The following is a 21,461-nucleotide window of genomic DNA, read 5'->3' on the forward strand; positions in this document are numbered from 1 at the left end:
AGATGTTGTGAAGGCCCAGCAGTGGCACAGGGGAGCTGGCAGTGTGCTCAGCCCCACTCTGCTCCAGCTGCGCTGCAGTTTGGGGACAGTTGAGCCCAACTGGTGTTTGCATTTGCACCGGTGATTAATCTCTGTAGCAGGGGAGGGAACTCCTGTTATGAATCAGACTCATAACTCCCAGCACACATATTTCCAAAGCCCCGCTGAACTATTAATCCTCCCGGCCCCCTGGGGTATGGAGGATGGAGGGGGAAATGTCACCTTGTGGCAGGAGAGCTGTGATAGGCAGCCAAGCCAGCAGCTCCGTCTTGGAGATGGCTTATGGTCTCCAGATCCCTCTGATGGACCATGTGGCCTCACAATTGATTTAAAAAGGAGAAAAAAAAAGGCAACTGCTTCACTCTGGCTTTGCTGCTGCTGAGAGGACAGATTTGCCTGCTGGCAGCGCTGCCATTAACTGGATGAGCTATTCAAGTGTGGGTTATGGATTTGGGATCAGCCTCACTGTGCTGGAGCAGACACACGATGCTGAGCCCAGATGGATGTGTGGCCCAGGATGGGGCCCGGAGGGAGCTGACATGCTCTTTCTGGGAGTGGCAGAAGGTGGGATGGAGGAGCCTTCACCAGGAGCAGATAACCTTGGAAGGGCGAGAAGCTCCTCCAGACTCCAGCTGGGTCCCTTCTAGCTGTGTGAGGGCGATTCTTTGTGGGGGACACGTGCTGCAGTCCCCAGCAGCAGAAGGGCTGCAAGTGCAGCACGGGAAGGGAGGTGGGAATTGGGTACCAGGAGGTGCCTTCTGCCGAGAGGGAGGAATTGGGAATTTCCCGGCAGCTCTGGGAGAGGAGCCATGCTTGGCTTGAACCTTTCAGAGTCTGGGAACAACTTCCAGGCTGCAAATATCCCTTTTCAGCCCCAAAGTTGCCACAGGAATCCTTGCTGCTCCTGCAGGCAGCCAGCACACGTGGCCCTGGCATCCGTGGAGATGCTGTGGCAGCGCGGGAGCGAGCTGGACCCGCTGGCAGCTGGCGAGGAGGGGAACTGGGTGTTTGGTTTTGGCTTCCAAGGATCGCTTGGACGTGGAGCACCAGCAGATGAAGCAGTCAGGAGTTGCTGCCGGCGGGGTGGGATGCGCTTGCTCAGGATGTACCCACAGTCCCAGCACTGCTGTCTCCTACCTCCCCAGTGGGTCTGGCCCAGCAGTGCCAGCACGGTGCAGGAAACACAAGCATTTTGATATTTTTTATTTTTATTTTCCGTTTTTGCCATGGTTCCGCAGCCCCTTCGTTGCACTCCTTGTTAAGCTGTTAAATCACTCCATTTATTTAGCACGAGCATTGCTGAGAGCTCATTTTTATCTTGGTGAAAACCAGACTTGCTCATGGGCACATAATGAAATTGTATAAATATACCCTTAGCTGGGAATCTAATTTATTTTTCCTGTTCATTATGGGGTAGAAGGCCATTATGAGATGTAGAACTTTTTTTTCTTAGTGCTGGAATTGAAGGGCTGTTGCGGGCGCTTTTTATACTGATGATTTCGCCCTGATTCAATTTGAAGCTGGTTAGACCTCAAATACTGGAGCATAATTGACAGAGATCGGTGTGGGTTGCCATGCTAATGTCCTGGCTGCGGCTCCGTGGCAGCACCAGACCAAGGCTGGTTGGAATCCGTGTCCAGCGGAGCGTGGCCGGGCTGCGGCGTGTCCGAGATGGGCCCAGGAGTGAGGCTGAGCCACCCGGGATCCCCCTGAGCTGGGATCAATGGGGAGCAGCGGTGGCCCAGCCCCGGGGCAGCAGGACACGAGTCCGTCCCTTTGTCCATCAGCAGGATTGATTTTTGACGGTATTGATACTGCTATAAAGTCCTGTTTATGGAGCTATAATTAAGCGGGGGCCATTTAGCCGGCAGTGTTAAGTGCTGAGCAGATTTATGGCACAGCAGAGCCTTCGGCGGGGTTATATTTCAGCACGAGGCACACCAGGTTTTTATGTGTTCTGCAATTGTGTTCGTGTGACAGTGATTAGTATAATGGGGGTTTCCGGGGTCGTGTTGCCAAGCTGAGGAAACAGCAATTACAGGCCACTGCAGTATCAACTTAATTGCATCCATTTGCAAGCGACACGGCCCGGGTGAGCGGGAGCAGCTGGCAGGGCGAGCCCTGGCACCCCGAGTCCACTGGCCCCAGCCTGCCCCCAGCACCCCGGTGCGTGGGATCCATGGGTCCATCACCACACAGAGCAAAGGGCATCTCCTGTCCAGGCGCCAGGACACACTCAGCTCAAGCAAAACCAGCACTGCCAGGATGCTGGTGGGTTCAGGGTGTCTGCTGCCTGGGGGATGACGTGGGAGAGCCCATGGGAATCTGCTTCTCGAGGAGCTGGTGGTGCTTCACTGGCATGGCCAGGGGCTGGTGATCGCCCCATGTTTCAGCCTGGCTCGTGTGCGTCTCGTGCTGTGGGTGAGCAGTGGTGTGGCCACTGGATGCTCCCATGGCTTGTCCCTGTGTCTTGGGGATGGGCAGGCCCAGCTCTGCAGCAGAGGGGAGCAGGGGTGAAGCAATCCAAGGGCAAAAGTGCCAGTGGTAGATTTGCAGCAGTGCAATTAGAGCTCACCTTGGTGTGCACTTGGCAGCCTTTCCTTTGAACTCTCTCCCCCAACGGCTTTCCTGAGATCTGGAGATTTACTGGCTCAGCCCTCCACCATCCTGATAAGGCACAGGGAGGTTTTGCAGAGTGGTTATAGATACCCAGGGAAGGCTGGGAGAGCAAGCCTCTCCTGAGCATCAGGAACTCCTGTGCCCTCCCCTGGGCAGGCCCCATCCTTTAGAAGGACTTGGAGATCTGGGGATGGTGCAGGCAGGGCCTGTGGGTGCTGGGGCTGGCCAGCACCTCGTACCAGCACTGTGCCATCAGCACCCCTGCAGCAGCTGGAGGGAGGCGTCTCTGTGGGATCCAGGCAGGGTGCAGATGCGTGTCCTGCTGCAGAGCACTGGTCCCTTGGCTACTGACCCGGAGGCAGTGGAGCATCATGTGAGGCCATGGATGCATTGCCCCAAGTGCATCAAGGATCACAAGATCCCATCTCTCTTCCGAGCGGAGCTGAGGCTGGGAGAGGGCATCTTCCTTGCTCTTGCCCTTGCTGTGTGCACTTTCCCAATTCGCTGCGGGAATCAGATGGGCTTTTGCCGACTAAGAGGTGTTAAACAGCTCTAAATACTCTTCACGCTGCAATATCTCCACCACAGCGTTTAATCGAGTGCCACAGAAATGCCTATAAATAAATGGAATGCGCCTGTGCCAGTTCCCTCCCACGGCATCTCGGAGCTCACAAGAAAGTCAGCGAGAGGCTTGGGCTGCAGCTCCTGCCCTCCCTTCCCTGTTCCTACCCTTTTCTTTTTTCCCCCATCTGAGAGTGAGTGGATCCAGCCCTGGAGTCCAGGGACGTTGAGCTCGGCAGTGATGCCATCCTGCCGGGATGCAGCTGCAGGAGTGAGGATGGAGCAGCAACCCAGTCCTGGGCTGCAGGGCCCATGGAGACAGAACTGGGAAGCTCCTTGCAGTTGTCCCCCCATTGTCCCTGTGGGCCACATCCCGTGGCAGGTGCTCAGACCGGGCCCTGCAGCCGTCGGCACCCCGGTGTCTGCCAGCACAGCCAGGAGCAAACACAGGTGTAGGGAATGAGCAGCGGGAAGGGTACGGAGCGTTTCAAGGCTGTTTATGCTGCTCCTGCATCTGTATGTGAGTCTGGATTCCTTTGTGATTGGAGATCTGCATACACCAAACCAGATGGATTTCCCACCAGGCTGCCTTAAATCTCCAGCATCTCAGCCTTGAGTCAAAGCAGACAAAATGTGTGTGTGGGGCTTTAGCTGTTGCAAAAGGCACTTTATCTGTTACTTTTGAGCTGCTGCTGCACGACACTGCCTCCTGGGAAACACTGCGAAATTCGTTCCGTGTTCCCTTCTCGGAGCCTTTATTAGAGAGAACAAACAAGCTTAAGGAGAGAGAGGAGCAGGCAGCGGGCGCTCCTTGGCCGTGCCGGTGCTCCTGGGCTGCGCCAGGTGCTCCTTGACGTCCTTGTGGCCGCAGAGCAGGGGAGAGTGCTGGCAGCGTGCACGGGGCTGTCCCCTTTGTCACCCCCTGGCCAGGATGCTCCGTGTGCCCGGGCGGGCTGTGGGGTCCCTGGGACACCCCTGTGCCGGCGCCCTCTCTCCAACGGAGCCTTGGGGCCTCGCTGAGGATCCTCAGCCAAGCGAGATCCCTAAATAGGCTCCTCAGCCTGTCAGTTGACTGCCTCTCCAGCGCTGATGAGCCACTCTTGTGTTACTATTTAAAATCCTAATTGCTTTAATCAGCTCGCCTTTAGCCACCGCAGCCAGCGAGTCCGGGGACTGAGAGCGCTCCTGTTCCCGCTCCCCTTCCCCCGCAGCCCCCGCGCTCCCCAGCGCAGCTGGGCCGGGCACCACCCGGGTACCACCCGGGTACCACCCGGGCACCCAGCGTTTGATCCCGCGGGCACACCCCGCATCCCCGCGGCAGGGCTGGTGGGACAGCGCCGGGGCGACTGCAGAGCTGAACGCAGGTCCCCTGGGCAGGGAGAGGACAAGGACTTTAACGGATGAGAAGAGGAGCTGCTGTAACTGCTGAAAATGCCAGCACTTTAATGAGCTGGGAATTCCCGCGTCGTCTCCCCGCGCTCGCCTTTATCGCCATGAATTCCCTTCCAGGGTAAAAGCAGCCCCCTCCCGGGTTCGGTGCCCGCCAGCCCCCTCCCGCCTCCAGCCTGACTCCTCCAAGCGTGGCCTCGGGGTGTTCCTCCATCCTGCGCGGGTGCGGGGGCGCGGGGCAGAGCTCTCCCGGGGCTGCGCTCGCAGCCAGCCTCGCTGGGATGGTGGGAGATGCCGGATTAAAATAGCGCGGCGCTTCCCTGGCAAGGGAGGCTTGCGGCAAAGACACCCAAGCGGCTGCGGCGGCGCGGAGGAGGACGAGGAGGAGGATGATGCTGATCGGCGCCTGACACCGGCTGCGCTGGGCAGGGCAGAAGACACAAAGACCCAAATTTGTGAGTGCAGTGCTGCCGCTGAGGGTCCCCTCCCTACATCGTTGCCCCTCTCTGGTTCCCCTCGGAGGTGTGCAGCACCGGGGGATCCCCAGGGCCGGTTCCCTTCCTCAGCACGAGGCTTTGTGTCGGCAGGCAGCCTGGCTGGCCCGGAGCGACCTGGCAGAGGAGTGCCAGGGATGCCGGGGTGCTGAGCGCTGGCAGGGTCTGCGGCCCGGGAGGAAATGAGCAGGAACCTGCCCGCTGCGGCCGGCGATGCCCACCTCCCTCTGCTGTGGCTCCTCCACTGCTGCCAAGCCTGGCAGCAGGGAAGGCATTTGCCAGGGGCCGGTGCTGGCACCCTGAGTGTGAGCGCCAATTCTCGTGGGCCGGCTGCCCCTTGCCTTCTGTCGCGCCGTAACTCAACTTCTCTGGGGCACCACGACCCACCCGCAGCCCCTCCGCCAGTGCCAGCTGAGCCCCGGTCCCTGTCCCACTGCGTGCATGGCTGCTCCACCTCCTGGCCTGTCTCTTCTCCCCGTGCTGGATTTGGGGGCAGAGCCGTGTCCCTGACTGTCCCTCAGGGCCCGGTGCCCCCCTCACTGCTCTCTGTGCCGAGGCAGCCTGCCCGCCACTGGCATTCCCAGTGATGGATGGGTGACGTGCGGCAGCAGCCCTGGGGCTGTGTTGTCCCAGAATATCCCTGGATGAGCAGAAAACCTCATACAGGGGATTGTTCAACTCACAGCAGCCTTCCTGGGGAGTGAGGACATCTCTGCATTTATTCAAGGACATCCCTTCTCAATTAAATCCCGGCATGGGCTAAACAAACGGGCTGCTGAGATCAAAGGGGGTTTTTTTTCCACTCTTTTTTTTTTTTTCCAAATTGTTGAAAGGATGCAGTGGAAGCAGCACGGTGTGTTTGGCTTTCACATGCCTGGTGGGGAGGAGAAACTGCCATTAAATTCCCATAAAGACATTTTCCTGCACTAATGTGGGACTGGAGGAGTTTCTAAGTGGTGGCCATGGGATGATGGCACTGGATGGCAGTGGTGGCCGTGGGCTAGCCCAGAGGAGTGCGATTGCCCTTGGTGTGGAATTGCCCATCGGAGTGGGAGTGCCTGTTGTTGTGGGATTGCCCACTGGCACAGGATTGCCTGAGGTTTGGTGTTGGATTGCCCATTAGCGTGGAATCCACAGGATCACAGAATATTTGGAGTTGGAAGGGACACAAGGGAGTTGGAAGCATCAATTCCAGCTCTTAAATGAATGAATGGCCCATACAGGGATCAAACCCAAACCCTTGGTGTTATGCACACCATGTTCTGACCAGCTGAGCTAATCTCAGGGTCCAGTTGCCCATCGGTGCAGGTTGCCTGCCCGGAGCTGTGTGGCCAATTGGGCACCTGGGGGGCTCAGCCCCTGCCCGGCCACATGCTGGGGCTTCAGCCTTGGGCTCCTCAGGGATTGATGGTGTCGTTAAAGCTTCAAACTGGCCCGGAGCTGGTCCTGCTGCCGGCTGGGATTTATGGTGGAATCTGCCTCGGTGAAGGTTTTATCGCCGCTGTTAAGGAGCCCAGCGTGTGCCGGGGGGCGGCAGCACGGGGGGGCCAGGCAGGGAGGGTCTGCTCTCCTGATCATTGCTAGTGATGGGGGTCACCTTCCTGGGGACCCTCGGATGGGACAGTGCCACGGGGGATGTGATGGGATGCTGCAGCTGTGTGGGACAGCCATCCCTGTGCCCGTACCAGCAGCATTGTGGGACTGTGCTCTGTGGGAGCCCCATGGGGTCAGCCCTCCCTGCAGGGGCATGTGGGCCGTGGGATGGCCTTTGTGGGGATGCAGTGCCCTTCAGCCATGCACAGCCCCAGGGCCTGGCTTTGTCCCCCAGAGCTGTCCTGGTCTGCACCACTGCCCACCCCAGCTCTGACCTCCTCCCGCTCCCTCTGCCATGGATCCGTCATTTAAGAAATCGATCCCTTTGCCACCAGCCCTGTCTCCTTTTCCTTTTAAATGGTGTCACTCTGCTATTTCCTGGCCTCTCTAATAGATTTTTATATAATCACTACAGTGCACTTTTAAAGACCGATAGATCACGTTCATTGCTTTTCCCCATGATTAATTTCCCATAATAGTCCTCTGTAACACCAAGGCAAAGAGAGGAGAGCAAAGAAAACCCCCACATTATCCACTTTGTGCTCCGAGTATAAATGAATTAGATTTAATTTTTGTTTAATTGTTTCCATAGCTCAGCCTCTGCTAACTTTGCAGGATAATTTATTTTGCAGTCTTGGGGAAAAGAAGTGAAGAAGGTTCCTGTGCTGTGCTCTGCCCGTGGCAGCCGTTAATTACAGCTGATTGCCTTCCCTACCTGGAATGATGGAGCCAGGGTGGGCTCTGGCTGGAGGGTCCTGTCACACCCTGGGGCCCTGGCAGGTGGGCAGTGCAGGGTCTGGAGCCACGGGTGAGCAGGGAAGGGCCGAGCTGGGGATGTGGGATGTTCTCATGCGTCTTCACATCCAAACAGTGCATGGTTTGAGTGGTGTGCTCTTCTCCCTCCACAGGGGCCTTGGCTTCTGGGAATAGTGTCCTATGTCCCCTGCCTGGTGGCTGGACAGTGGGGAGAGGAGGCTCTGGGAATGACCTCAGGACATCCAGCATCCTCCCCACTGCCAGCCCCCAGCCACTGCAGCCGAGTCCATCCTGCCCCAGCAGATCGTGGGCAGAGCAGCAGGGACAGAGCCACCGTGTCCTCGTCCAGTTCACCCATTAATCACTGACTGCAGGGGCATCAAGCCCTGCTTAAAATGCACCAGCAGTGCTGAGGTGAGAGTAGCAGCTCGAGAGAGCCACGGCTAATCTGCTCCCTCGGAGACGGGCTACCTTCGGCCTGTTAATCAGTTGCAGTAATTACAATCCAGCTTTACATGTGGAATGTTAATTAAAGGACGGGACGAAGGGACCTGCAGCCTGGCAGCAAGTGGTATGCCTGGTGGTGATGGGTCAGGGGGGCTGGGGGCCATGGGGCACCCCCTGTGCCCCAGCTCATCTGCTGCTCCCTGCAGCTGGAGCTGGGGCTGAGCGTGGAGATGGGGGCAGGGGCTGAGGTGATGCTGGGCAGGGTCTGAGGCAATGCCAGGCACTGTCCGGGGTGATGCCAGGCAGGGGACCAGCAGGCTATTGGCACTGTCTTTATGGTTCCTGGATGGTGGCTGCTGCTTGCCTCAAATTGCTTTGCTGATATGCACAGATGGATGGATTTGTTGGGAAGTAGGATGTTGTAGTCGGAGCTCCATTGCCCTCTCTGCTTCCTGCCCTGATGTCCCCATAACTCCCCCCACCCCTGGTGTCCCTGAGCCTCCCTTTCTCTAGGCTGAGCACCCACCTCCCTCCCACTGTATCTCTGTCCCATGCTCCAACCTCCAGCCATCTCTGTGACCTTCTGCCGGACTTCAGTATATTAGTCCCACCTGCGCTGGGGGGCCCAAAGCTGGACACTGGATCTAGATGTGGCCTTGTAGGGGGCAATGGCAGGGCTGGCCAGTCATGGTGCTGGCCTGTCCCCCAGTCCAGGCAGCATGTTCCTGCCTGGCTGCCCATGGGCAGCTCAGCTCTGGGGACAGGGCTCGGTCCCCACCGTACCCATCCTCACTGGGGAGCAGACCCTCACTCCATCCCTCACAAGGTGCTGGTGCCAGGAGCTGGCATGGAGCAGCTGGAGCCCGGAGTGCTGCCTGGATCCTTCGGGCAGAGCTCCAATACCTGTTGAGTCCCTGCCTGGTCCCTGTCCTGTCCCTGCCTGGTCCGTGCCTGTGCAGAGCCCTGTGCTGTGACACTTTGAGCAGCGTTGTCTGACTGACACCGCAGTTGTCCCTTCCTTGTCCCCGAGGAATACGCACCGTGCAGTCAGGCTGCGGCCCCTCGGGCTGCTGCATTGGTGTCCTTGGCTGCACTTGCCTTGCCCGGGGGGCAGGGGAGCCCTGGAGGGCCGGGGCTGCTGAGAGGATCCCGTGGGTCCCTGCGGTGGCTGAGAGCCTGGGTGCAAGGCGAGAGCAGATGTCGGATGAGCCCCCACTAAGCTGGAGGTGGTGGGTGCTCCTCACCCATCCCTGCGGAGGGTGCAGGTGTTTTTTGGAGGAGGGATGGTGGGGAGAACCTGCCTGGCAGCCGGTGGAGGTGGGGACTGGCCCCAGTGCAGCTGGGGGAGTCATTAAAACCCCGGTCAGCAGCGTGGAGCCGTGCTGAGCAATCTGCCAGGGCGTCAGTGCCCTGGATTATTGCTGCGAGCAGCTGAAGGAGAGCAGAGAAGAGGTGTGAGCTGAGAGGAATGACAAAGAGGGGAAGGAGAGGAAGAGGCCCTGGAGGAGGAGGAGGAGGAGGGGGAGGCTGGATCAGTGCTGCAGGCAGTGCAGGGTGCTCCAGCAGTGATGCTCTGCTGTCCCAGCAGCCACCTGGTCCCTGTATGTGGTGTCTCAATGCGTGTCCCGTTGGTCCTGGGATGCAGCCCATCCCTTGGCAGCCCCCTCCCTGCAGTCCCTGGGCTCCCGGGCTCCTTTCTTGGGCTCCTTTCTTGTATTACTTTTGTTTTCCCCTCAGAGAGGTGGAGTTCCTGGGTCACTCAGATTCCACTGTCGCTTTCCCATGGGATCTTAAAACCAGGTTCACTAAAGCTCTTCTGTCTCTTTAGCCGTGCTGGCCGTAAATCTGGGGATGTTTCACCGGGCGCTGGGCTCCTGCCAGTCTTCAGATGATCTGGCTTCTTGAAATAAGGAATGCTTCTCCTGGCATTTCTAACTCCCTCCCATCACCGGTGGCGTTGGAAAGGGCGGGGGGGAGGACGGGTGTGCTGCGGCAGCGGCTCCAAAGGCAGCGTCGGGAGCCGTGGCCGTGGCGTGGCCGGGAGGGCCGGTGGGGTGCAGAGCCCGGCACGTGCCGGTTCCAGTGCTTGGGTGGGTCCTGGAGGTGCTGTCATCCTGCCCGCCCATCCTGGAACCTTCACTGCTGAGGAACCTTGGCATCATGGATGGTGCACCGAGGTATGGGAACAAGGGGCTGGCACTTCCCAGAGCGGAGTGCTGTGCCGGGCTGGCCTCCCACCACCGTGGCAGAGGTGGGACCAGAGTTGGGGATGGGCCTGGTTTGCCGGTGTAGCCGATGACCGGTGCTGCGCTGGGGAGGAGCTGTGCTGGTGGTCGGTGTTTCTCCAAGAGGAGCCACATTGTGTTGATTTGTTCTCCAGATTTGGGATGAAGGACAGCCCCTCAGGAGCTTGCTGGCCTGGAGCAGGATGGATGTGGGTGTGGCTGGAGCCTTGAGAGCCCACTCTGTGTGTGTGCAGGCAGGGACAGGGCAGGAGTGCAGGCAGGCTGCCAAAACCAGGAATGACAGCAGGGACCTTATGTGACTGTGCTAGTTTTGGCCTTTCCCTGCCATGCCAGGGCACAATGTGGTGCCAGCCATTGTGGTGGGAGCTGGGGTCTGCAGAACAGGGCAAAGCAGGGGGCTTGCTGCCAGGCAGGACAGGTCCTCCTCTCTTGCCTCTTGGATCCTCTGTGTGGTAGCATTTTGGTCCTTTGGTACTGTCCATCCTCTGCCATGGCCCCTGGCACGGGACATGTCACTGCATGTCCCCACTCACTGTGTGCTGCAGTGCCCTGAGCAGCCCCTGCTCCAAGCTCCAGACATGATGCTTCATGTTAGGCTCCATCTTTCTGCTCAGTTCTCCCAAGGGATCTCATCTATGCTTGGGAGTTCTGGACCAGAAGCACCAAATTTGTCTTTCCAGTTCATCCAACTTTCTTTGCATTTCAAATAGCTGCTCCCAGGGAACTGCCCAGAGCAGCAGCTGCTGGCAGGGCAGCCTGGAATAGTCAGGAAGAGCCCACTGTGGGTCCACTGCTGTCCCCTTACACTGTGTGGATCCGCTGTTGCCTCTGGTTGACCCCCACCAGCTCTTCCAATCTTATTGCTCCTTGGATCTGATCTGCAGTCTCTTTCCCACTTGGTCCTCAGGTACTGTTCACAGCCATATTTTGGTCACACAGGAGGTGGCTCCTGGAGGCCATAGTGCTGGTCCCAGAGCTTCTGCCAACACAGGTCCCACCTCAGGATACCTTCATCCATCCTTCTGTGCTAGAAAGTGCTGGCATTTCTCCATGCAGCTACTTCCTCCTGGCAAAGCCCCAGCTGGATCACTGGGAGAGACACATCGAGGCTCTCTCCATTCTTCCTCCATGTGCTCCCTGGCTGGTGGCAGGGTCCCTCCTTTGGGAGGTGAAGCCTCCTGCCACTTCCCTTGGAAGCTGTCCCCCATGGGGACAGGCTGCCTGCAGGGATCCTGCCCCTCCTCCCTGTGCTGGGGATGGAGCCAGGGACCCGCAGCAGCTCACGAGGGGAGAGCCAGTCAGATGTGTCCAGCTCAGGGCTTTGGGGCTGTGGCACGTGGGACTGGCACCACTGTGGTCTCCCCTCCCTGGGTGCTGTGGGTGTGGTGTGACTCTTCCACCTGTGGGCTGGTGCTGTGACATGGCTGGTGTGGCAGCTCCAGCAGTGTCACACAGCAGAGCACGACCCCACGTCCTGGGCAGCCCCTTCCTGCAGCAGCACCAGATGCTTTCCCCGCAGTTCAAGTTTTCCCATCTCATTCATTTTAGGGATTAATTAAAGTGTTTCCCCTCCCTCCTTCCCTCTCCCCGGTTCCATACAGCTGCACATGGATTTTAGGGTCGTGCTTGTTTACATCAGTTATGTTTAAATTAATGGGTGTTTGTTTTAGGAAAAACAGCAGAAATCCTGTACAAACAAATGTTTTTCGTGTCCCACAACCAGCTCCACAACCCAGCTGGGGTGAGGATTCCCAAGGTGGGTGCCCTAGGCAGCCTTAGCCCCGCACCCCCTACAGCAGGTCCGTACGGAGAGCTCTGCCCTGGCCACGCAGCAACTTCTGGGTACCATTGTGAGGTGACCTTCAATGCTTACAAGGTGGTTGGGTGGGTTTTGCCCCCCTGGTCCCATGCCCAGCAGCGGCAGCCGGGTCAGCCGCATGTGTTTGCCAGGGATAATCCCCCATCCTGGCGCAGGGATGCTGCTGAACCGCCTCTGCTGGGGCGGCTGGCGGGTTCCTTCTTTCATCAGGAGGTTGGATGGGGGAGAGCATTAAGAAGAAGAAAGAGAAAGGGGAGGAGGAAGGATAATTATTTTCTCCAATGGCTCTGAGCCGCTGGATGCCTTTAAAGTTGCCTTTGTGTTCCCGCGGGTCAGGCCGGGCACAGCCTGGCCCGGAGCGCTGCGGCGCGGCCGCCTTTGTCGTCGGGGCTGCGGTCTCGGTTATTAGCCAGGATGCAGAGACCCAGAACCTCAGATCTTCCGTGCAGCTGGTGGGAGGAACGAGCAGAGCTGCCTTATCACGCTCATTTAACTGGTTAATACATCTTCAGAGCAAATAATGCGGGCTGGGGGTGAACTGCTTAACCAACCTCATTACTATTGTGCATTTAGCAGCTTGGAGGAAGATAATACCTTTCAGGTTTGACCCAATTTTAGTTTTTGTTGTCATAACCATGGAAAATCGACCTTCAGAGACCCTCAGCAGTGAGCCTGAATAGGAAGTGATTTACAGCAAAAGTGCTGTGTGGAATGCTTAATGCACTTGTGCAGGAAAACAGACTGTGACCAGCTCCTGGCATCCCTGTCCCCACAGGAGGGGCTGGCCTGGCTACTGGCACCCCTGTTCCTGCTGCGGGGGCTGCCCGTCTTGCCCTGGCTCTGGGGCATATGCTACCCACACACAGTCCCTGTGGGATGGGGTCGGTGGTGGCATGGCTGTGCCAGTGCTGTGCTTGCCTGCACGCGCTGTGCTTCCCTCCCCGCGGTGCTGGGGTGCTCCTCAGGTCAGCTGGAGCGGGGCTGGCCTGGGCACTGTCACTGCTGGGGCTGGAGCTGCTCGCTGTGGTGGTGTGGGACCCTGTGGTCAGTGTGCACTCCATGGTCAGTGTGGGACCCTGTGGTCAGTGTGCACTCCATGGTCAGTGTGGGACCCCACAGTCACCGTGTGCCCCGTGAGCACCTCTTGGCACAGCTGTGGTCAGCCTGGCCAAGCGTGCCGGAGTCTGGCCCGACACACTGACCTTGGCCTCGGCCAGACTCTCCCACCATCACCAGCCTGTGGCTTTTCTGCCGGTGCCCTTCTTCCCCCGTTTGTGCCGTGGAGCAGTGACAGCCCTGACGCCGTGGTGACAGCCCTGACGCTGCGCCGGCAGCGTTCCCACGGGTGAGATGTCACCTGCGCCCAGCGGGGGTGGTTCCCATCGCTTCAGTTTTGTCTGTGGCAGGCAGAGACTTTCCCAGTCTTCAGCAGCCGGGGGTGCGTGGGACCTTCCTTTCACTCAGATGGGGAGGAGGGTGGCAGGGAGGTGACAAGCCTTCCTCCCCTTTCCCCAGGCAGCTGTGAGCGCGGCTGCACCACCCAAGCCTGGCTTCGTGCCGCTGCTGCTGTGATGTGTGGGTGGTCCCCGTGGCACGGGATGCAGTTGACAGCAGTGCCCAGGGCTGGGGAAGCACTGGGAGTGGGTGATGCCCATGGGGTGCAGGCACATCCCCAGGGGGATCAGCTGGGCTGCAGTAGTGGGGCCGTGCTCTCCTCCCTTCTCTTCCCACGGCTGAGCTGGGATGGGGGCACAACGCGGGCAGCTAATATTAGATCACTGAAATTCTGCTGTTTTGCAGCTAAAGGAGAAGCTGCTCCCTCAGCGCAAGAGTTGAAACTCTTTAGCCTTCCTCTGTGTCACCTCCATGGCCATGGATACCTCCAGGTGTGACGTAAGTGAGACCCAGGGAAAAAACATCTTCTGTTTAGCATCAAAATCCTATTACCAAGCGCCGTGTTCTGCTGCACAGATATCAGCCACGGCAGAGATAAGTGGGAAATAGCTCCTGGTTGGGCTGGAGCAGGAGCTGTATCTCAGGCTGCACAGGCGCCAAGTGCTGCTTCAGTGAGTTTGCTGCTGAAAGAAAATTCCTCTCCCCCCTCCTCTGCAATCCAGGGAAAACCACTGTGGGCCCCCCAGGCCCCCGCTGCACCCCCAGCCCTGCCCTGCTGAGGGGCATTTCTGTGCCACCCCATTGCCATGGTGGGGTCTGGCAGAATGTGCTGGGCTGGGACCAGGGACCAGTGTCCTCATGGGAGTGCAGGGGCAGTGGCAGGGGCTCAGCCTCCCAAAAATGAGCAGGTACAGCCCTGGTCCTGCCCCCCCTGCAGCAGCCGCCGGGCTGGCCTTGGGATTGCAGATGCTGCGGGCAGCTGCATCATCTCTCCATCTCCTCCCTGGGGTGCTGCTGGCTTTGATAAAACCACTCAGCCTTCCAGGGGTTGGCTTGTCGATCTAATCGCTGTTGTTTAGTGTGTAGTAAAAGCCCGGTGGCTCCTGGGGGAGATGCCCCATGGGGATTTGCAATCTACTTTCCCATCTCTCCTGGGGCTGGATCGCTTTCCCTGCAGGGAGGTGCTGCAGGGATGCTGCCAGTGGTGAGGGATGCTGTTGGCAGGTGAGGGATGCTGCTGGGGCCCCGACACCAGTGGGGAACACGCCATCCCCATCCCCAGCACACACGTGGGTTTGCTTTTGAAAATAGAAGGTGCTGAAAAAAATCCTGCTGTGCTCAGCTTGTTTCAGGGATGCTGTTGGATTTTCCCAGTGTTTATCATGTCCTGCGCTCACTGCACGTGCATGGGTGGTTCAGTCTTGGGCAAACCCCACAGGGTGAGTCCCCACCGAACCCCTGGCTCAGCTGCGCTTCCTGGTCACACACAAACCACCCAGGGCAGAGGGAAGAGGGGCTGGTGGCAGTGTCTGCTGGAGAGGACAGCCAAGGGGATATTAGGGGACAACCAGCAGGGGAGTTGGGGACACCAGGAGGGCCTTAAGGGACCAGCTGTGACAGACCAGCATTAAAGGGGTTGGGATGGAGGGGCTGGTGAACATGATGCTGCACTGAGCTCTAGCTCTGCCTGCTGATCAGGAGCAGACCCTAATGAGCAGGACTAATGAGACAGGAGGGGAATTCCAGCAAGTTTGGGGAGGCTGGGGAGTGCCTGTGATGTTCACTGCATCTCTGTGGGTTTTCTTTGGTCTGTCCCCAGACTGGTTATAGTGCCTGTCGTGGGGACGGTGCCCACTCTGAGCAGTGGGTTTGGCATGCTGGGTGACTGCTGGTGCTGGTCCCAGTGTGTGCAGCTCCAGCTGGTCCTGGGGCCAGCATCTGAACAGCTCTGTGAGTTGCCCTTGGCTCCTTACTGGCTCTCTGCTCCTGCGCTGCTGGGAAGCATATCCTTGTCCGGGCCCTGTGCTGCTGTGGTTATTGGGATGTGCTGGGATGGTGTTCGGGGGACACTGGTGGCTTCACAGGGTCCAGGCCAGTAGGCTGCCCTGGGGATTGCTGCAGAGATGGCCTGGGGGTCCTGACTCCCTTCCCACCTCCCTCTTGGCCATGCTGGTTTGGCAGTGGGGGGGGATTTGCAGCCACACCACTGCGGGCAGATTTTTCCTTCGTCTTCCCCTCTGTTTTTAATGAGCCAACCTTGGAGGACCTTGAGCGCCGCTCCCGCAGCTCTGCTGTGACTTATCTCCCGGCCTCTGCCCCTGTTCTGCTGAGGGGATAAATCTCAGCTCCCGGTGCTCCGAGCCCATCCCGCTGCACAGTGCAGGCGTCATAACTCAGGCAGGCAGGGGGGCTGCCTGGCTGAAGTGCGGGGGGGACGTCACTGCTCTGTGCTGGGAAGGATGGGCTACCCAGGGGAACAGGGAAAAAGTCCCATTAAAATAGGGGACAAGCTGTTAAATTGTTTCCTCTTCAACCTGGGTTGGAGAAAACTACATGTGGGGCTGTGGGCAGCCTTTCCTTGTCTCCGTCCCAGGTGCTCATCTGAGGCTAGAGCTGGTGTTTTTGGGGAGGCAGGACCAGCCTCAGCATCCTGCATCAGTGCAGAGACCGGGACGTGTCCCGCTGGGAATCCTGAGCTGGGGACTTCCCGTGTGCCCTGTGCGGCCAAACCCCATTCTCCAGGGCCATGCTTCCCCCTCCTGGGGGGCTTTACCAGTGGGCAGGGTCCTGCCTCTGCACATGTAAGGGGCTGCTCCAGAGCTGCCCCCCAGCCATGAGATAATTGTGCTGTTTGAAGGAGTGGGCCAAGCGTGTGTGAGTCCCTGGAGCTGTGGTGTTCTGAGGCACTGAGCTCTGCCACGTCCTCCTCCGTTATTAGTGGTGGTGCCTACACAGGGACGGGACTGGAGCCTCTCCCTCTCTCTTTCAGGCTGAGAAGCTGCTGCTGTGAGACCCCAACGGCTCTTCCTGACGGCTCCGAGGGGCGAACACGAGTGTGAGCTCCTGCCTGCCACTGCGCCTGAGGCACCTGCTCTTGGTCTTCAGGTACGTTGTTCCCACCCAGCAGTCCATGTAGGGGAGGGCATGGAGGTATTTTCTGGTTGAGGATGAAGCTGCTGCTTCCCACGGCTGTGCCTGGGGCAACAGCCTGCAATCAGCCCACCACGTGCTTTGCGGATCCTGTGGGTACAGGTCCTGTGGGTCCAGACTCTTGTGTGATGGCCTGGAAAAGGGAAGCATCACAAGGAGAAGGCATGCCTGCTTTGGTCCTCGTGGGATGTGGGGTGAAGGGGTCTGGTCCTGCCTAGGGATCAGTCCCAGCCATCTCCCTCCTGCTCACTGCAGGAGCATGGAGGTCCCAGAGCGTGTGGGACCTCGGTGGTCCCCCAGCACGGGCAGGGGAGCGTGTGACCACAGTGCACGCACAGCCCTGCACGTCGCAGCCTGGCTGGACCCGCCAAGAACCGGCTTCTGGCACCGACCGTGCTGCAAACCCCCCTCGGGGCTGCGTGCGCGGCTCCGCGTGCTCTGGGCTGAACCCGTCCCCGTCAGTTCATGTTACAGGGACTGGAACCCCCCTCGCGCTGACACCAGCCCGCACTGGGAGCTCGCACCAGCTTGAGGAGGAGTTAAAATTTAAACTTCTCGAAGGCAGTAGGATTCTCTCCTCCAGATGAGGCATCCTCCCAGCACTGCGAGTACCCAGGGGCACAGCAGGCGCTCAGAGGGGTCACAGCAGCGCTTTGGCAGCTGCGATGACCAGGGACTGGGCTCTGCTTGGGGTTGTTCTGCCACTGCATGTGTCTTCCAGTGCCCTCCCCACCGACTGCTGCACTGAGGGGACCCCCAGAGCTGGGACTGCTCTTCTCCCCCTGGCATGAGCCGAGGGCAGTGCCCAGGCAGGTGGGAGTGCCTGTGGAGCTGTGCATCACTGTCTGGCTCCAGTGAGGGGGGGTTGTGTGTGCCCCCCTTGCAGTGCCGCTCGCCGCACACCGGCTCCTCCACTGTTTCCCAGCCCCAAGTGCCTGCCCGGGAATCGTGTAATGGGAGTGAGAGTTTGAGGCTCCTCGTCACTCTGGGGCACAGGTCGTCCTGAGCAGGGATTAGAGAGGCTGTGCAGATGGATTCCCCAGCTGCAGTCGTCAGTTCAGAGGCAGCAAAGGCAGCTGAGCTCTGTGCATCACCTTGAAGCTCTTTTTTTTGTCTTTAGAAAACTTTGGGTGGATGTTATTGCTCATGAAAGCAAGGGGCTGATCATGCTGGGAAGGAGCAGGCGTAGTGTGGGCTGGCACTATTATGCAAGCTTCCCACATGCAGCTCTGCCAGTGCACTCCGTTCCAGAACAACAGCACGCGCCCGCGTGCCAGCCCTGAGCCCACCCCCGGGTCTGCCAGAGCACCACGGTGCCACTGCCCACGTTGCCCTCACTGTGGGCCCTGCCCGCGCCACCCGCACCATGCTCCTGCATCCTGCCACCTGCATCCTGCAGGTGCCCAGAGCCAGCAGCCCCGTGGTCGGGTAGGTTTGGGGTGAGGGTGTGCACAGTCCTACCCGGCCCCACAGCTCCGTGGTGTGCAGGAGCTGCCCATCGTAAGCACCCTGGCTGAAGTGGGAGTGCTGGGAGCTCCTCCCGGGACTTTGTGCTGTACTGGGGCATGTCTGGCTCTTGGGGCTGGGGCTGTGCTGTTTTCTGGGGGGCTGTCACCCCAGCCATGATGCATGTTTTGCTCCTGCGTTGGGAGGGATGTGCCTGTCCTGGGGGATGTGCCTCATCTGTGGGGCTGGTGCAGCCATTGCTGCCAGGACCTGCTCTGGGCTCACTCGAGCTCAAGCCACCAAGTCTCTTCCCCATCCAGGTTTTCTCCCTGCTGCTTTCCCCCTCTCTCCCAGGGGCCATCCCCCTTGCTGGCCTCTGTGTGTGGCTGCTGGCCATGGACTGTGTGGGTGCTGGTGGCAAGCTCGGGCTCACTGGGCTGGTGAGGAGCAGCCCAGAGCAGGGAGGAACATGCCAATGCAGAGTCCCTGCGGCGACTCTCCCCATCATTCCCAAACCTGCCAGAGCAACCCCCGGGAGGAGAGTGCTCCTTCAAGGAAGACTTGGAGATGAGCAATGGAAAACATCTGACAGGGGAGCCCTTGAGGCGCTTTTGTTCTAGAGAGTGGGAGTGTGAGATCCGCTCAGACATGAAAGGCTGCACAGCTCCGTCCCCAAAATCACGGTGAGGAGGAGGACGGGGGTGTGCGGCTGCACCGGGAGGTCATCCCGGGAACGACTGGCACCGGGATCCCCGCTCCATCCCTCCCCTTCCAGCAACTAAATTAGGTCACACTTGAAAGTCAGTTTCTTGGCTGTGGATTTAATTTAGCTTTTCCAGGCTAGTTATCATATAATAAATTCCAGGAGATTTATAGAAAACATGCCCAGGGAGGCTTAGCCAGTGTGTAACAAGATTTGTGCCTCTTTCCCACTGTCGAGCAGCTCTGGCGAGCGTGGCACTGCCAGCGGATGTGCAGGCAGGGCTGACAGCCCCGTGGGAGCTCCCAGGGAGAGCAGGCAGCCCCAGCAGTGGGGGGCTGTCACCCCTGTCTCTCTGGGGCACGGGAGGGTCCCCAGTGCAGCCGTTTCCTGCCCCGGCTCCCCAGCCGCCCTAAATCACCTGGAGCAGGTGCGTTCCCGCCACTGCTCATCACTTGTCTTCTCGCCTGGGCTCAGTGTGGGCAGTGCCAAGCACAAGCCCATCGTGGCAGTGCCCGTATGTGCCCAGAGGCAGCACAGTGGCATGAGGGCTCAGCAGCCCCGAGCAGTGCCAGCGATGGGGAGCGATGGGGCCTTGGGCACCTGGTACCTTTCTGCTCAAGGGGTGACAGTGTGTGGGCCATCCCTGCTGGGTGGGGGGGCCTTGTGCCCTCCCTCCACCGGCTCCTGGGGCACAGGGACCATGAGATGGAGCTAAAAGAGGTGGCATTTCGTGCTCCCTGCTGCTGAGGCGGGTTTCCCGCTGCACCCGGAAGGCCGAGCAGGGAAAGGCACTGGGGTTTGTGGGGATTTATGGCACTGGCAGTGCAGTACTGGGAGCTGGTGGCTCAGCATGGAGGGCACTGCCAGCGTGCTCCTGCTCCACTCACTGCTAACGCTGCCCAATTAGTGTCTTATTAGTCACTCTGCGTGTTAAGGCATTAGGAACAATTAAGGGTGAGAAGAGTTTCCAGATGTAGAGGCAAGTGCTGGAGCTGGGAGCTGGCAGTTCCACTGGCTGCTCCCATATGGAGGGGATCTTGTGCACAGCAGGACTCACTGCAGGGCCACGGGGCCAGCCTGGCTAAGGGTCCTACCTAGGGCCACTGGGGTGCAGGGAACCCCACTGTGGGGCAGCCCTGGGGGCAGTGCCCACCTCTGCCATCAGCACCACAGCTGGGGGCCACGCAGAGGTGGGATGGAGCCATGGGGGGGTTGGTGAGTGTGGGAAGTAGCTGCTGGGATGCCCACGGATGAGGGGCACAGCCGGGCACTGCCCCTGCCCTGAGTAGAGGGATGTTCCACCAAGCCCTAGGTGTGCTCCACAGGGTTGTGTTTGTAAATGAGCTCAAATGAAACATTTATTTACTGTTGGGGCCAGGTGTGAGTCCCTCGGTGCACCCAGCCGGCGCTGGCAGCCCTGTGCTGTGTTGTGCTGTGTTGTGCTGTGCTGTGCTGTGCTGTGCTGTGCTGTCCTGGCTGCAAGCAGCGACACAGGAGCATCTGGGGCATGGCACGAGGGGCCAACCACCTCGACAGAGATAGCACTGTGTTGTGACACTTTGAGGTGCAGGAGAAGTAGCACAAGAAGAGACGAATGTGACTTCAGAGCCCAAGTGCAAGTGACTTCAGCTCACCAGAAATAGTCCCCAGGCAGTGCTGGGAGAGGGGACCTGGAGCTGGCAATTTCTGGGAGTGTTGGGGTGCTCCTGTGGCTTGTTGCCCCCCTGCAAGGTAAGCTGCACCCCCACTATTGCTCCCAGCACTGCACCCCCGTTGCCCCCCCTCCATGGCACTGGAGAGGCTGCCAGCCAGGGGTCAGGGAGCTGGCAGTGGCTCTGGCCAGCACAAGCAGTCTCTCCTCAACACCAAACCCATCATCCTGTGATAAGTACTCAGAGGGTTCCCCATCGACTCCTGGAGCCTCGGGTGCCCTCATGGTGTGGAGGGTGTGGGGGGCTGCCCCAGCCTTTGGGGCGTTCCCCCAGACACTGATGCTGTGGTTTCCCCCTCACTGAGCCGAGGCCGAGTGAGCACCGCGAGGTGCTGACACGCAGCGGGGCAGCAGAGAGGGGGACAATGGCCTTCAGCACATCGGAATATTTTCTCTGCTGCTCTCCCCAAGGCGAGGAGTGGTGCTTGGACAGATGGTGTTTTTGAGTGACCTTGCAGCTCTGAGCAGTTCCCTCGGCTGCTGAGTAACGGTGGGAGCCGCGGGAAGCGGCAGCGGTGCCGCAACCTGCTCGCGCTGGCGGGAGCCTGTCAGGGAGCCAGGGCTGGGAGGAATATGGGGTAAGCCAGGGGATGGAGCCAGAGCCCGACAGCCCTGAGGTGATGGCTGCAGGGAAGTTCAATGTGCACCACAATCCCTGGCTCCCCTTTGCTGTGGGAAGGGTGTGGTGTGTCCAGTGAGGTTATTCTGAGCCTCCAGCAGCTCCTCCAGCCTGTGCCCCCGGCTCTGCGCTTCAGCAGTGGGATCACTCCTCCTCTCTCCTTGTGCTCTTCTTTGGGAAGGGCCTGAGTTTTCTCCAGGAGCCAAGGCAGCAGTGCCTGCAGTCAGCACAGCGGGACCAAGTGTGAGGAGAGCTCTCCTGCCATTGCCATGGTGTGTGGGGACACACTAGAGGTCCAGGTCGTGTCCATGAGGGCAGCAGGTAGAAAGTCTTTTGCCATGTGAAGTTTCTGTTGGAGCTGCGATCCAGGACTGTGGTCCCGAGGGAACAGATCCAAGCGAGGGGAAGAGGGCACTGCAACGTGCGGCTTTGCCGTCGAACAGTCACCCTGGGCAGGCTCGTCTCCTCTGGCAC

At 59.3% G+C, this 21,461-nt stretch overlaps 1 protein-coding gene across 10 annotated transcripts in view; it reads left to right on the forward strand.

Annotated features, from left to right (window-relative positions):
• Window positions 1-21,461, forward strand: part of RBFOX3 (RNA binding fox-1 homolog 3) — a 142,004-nt gene that overhangs the window by 47,822 nt on the left and 72,721 nt on the right. For 9 of the 10 annotated variants that reach the window (XM_032706638.1, XM_032706642.1, XM_032706637.1 and 6 more), the window contains exon 2: window positions 16,348-16,463. The gene's annotated coding sequence lies outside the window, so the exon portion shown is untranslated. Of the gene's footprint in view, window positions 1-5,044; window positions 5,064-16,347; window positions 16,464-21,461 lie in introns of those variants that run through there. The other variant, XM_032706641.1, reaches the window with a different exon arrangement.

The sequence above is a fragment of the Chiroxiphia lanceolata genome, chromosome 19 (assembly GCF_009829145.1).
Source record: "Chiroxiphia lanceolata isolate bChiLan1 chromosome 19, bChiLan1.pri, whole genome shotgun sequence".
NCBI classification, from domain to species: domain Eukaryota; kingdom Metazoa; phylum Chordata; class Aves; order Passeriformes; family Pipridae; genus Chiroxiphia; species Chiroxiphia lanceolata.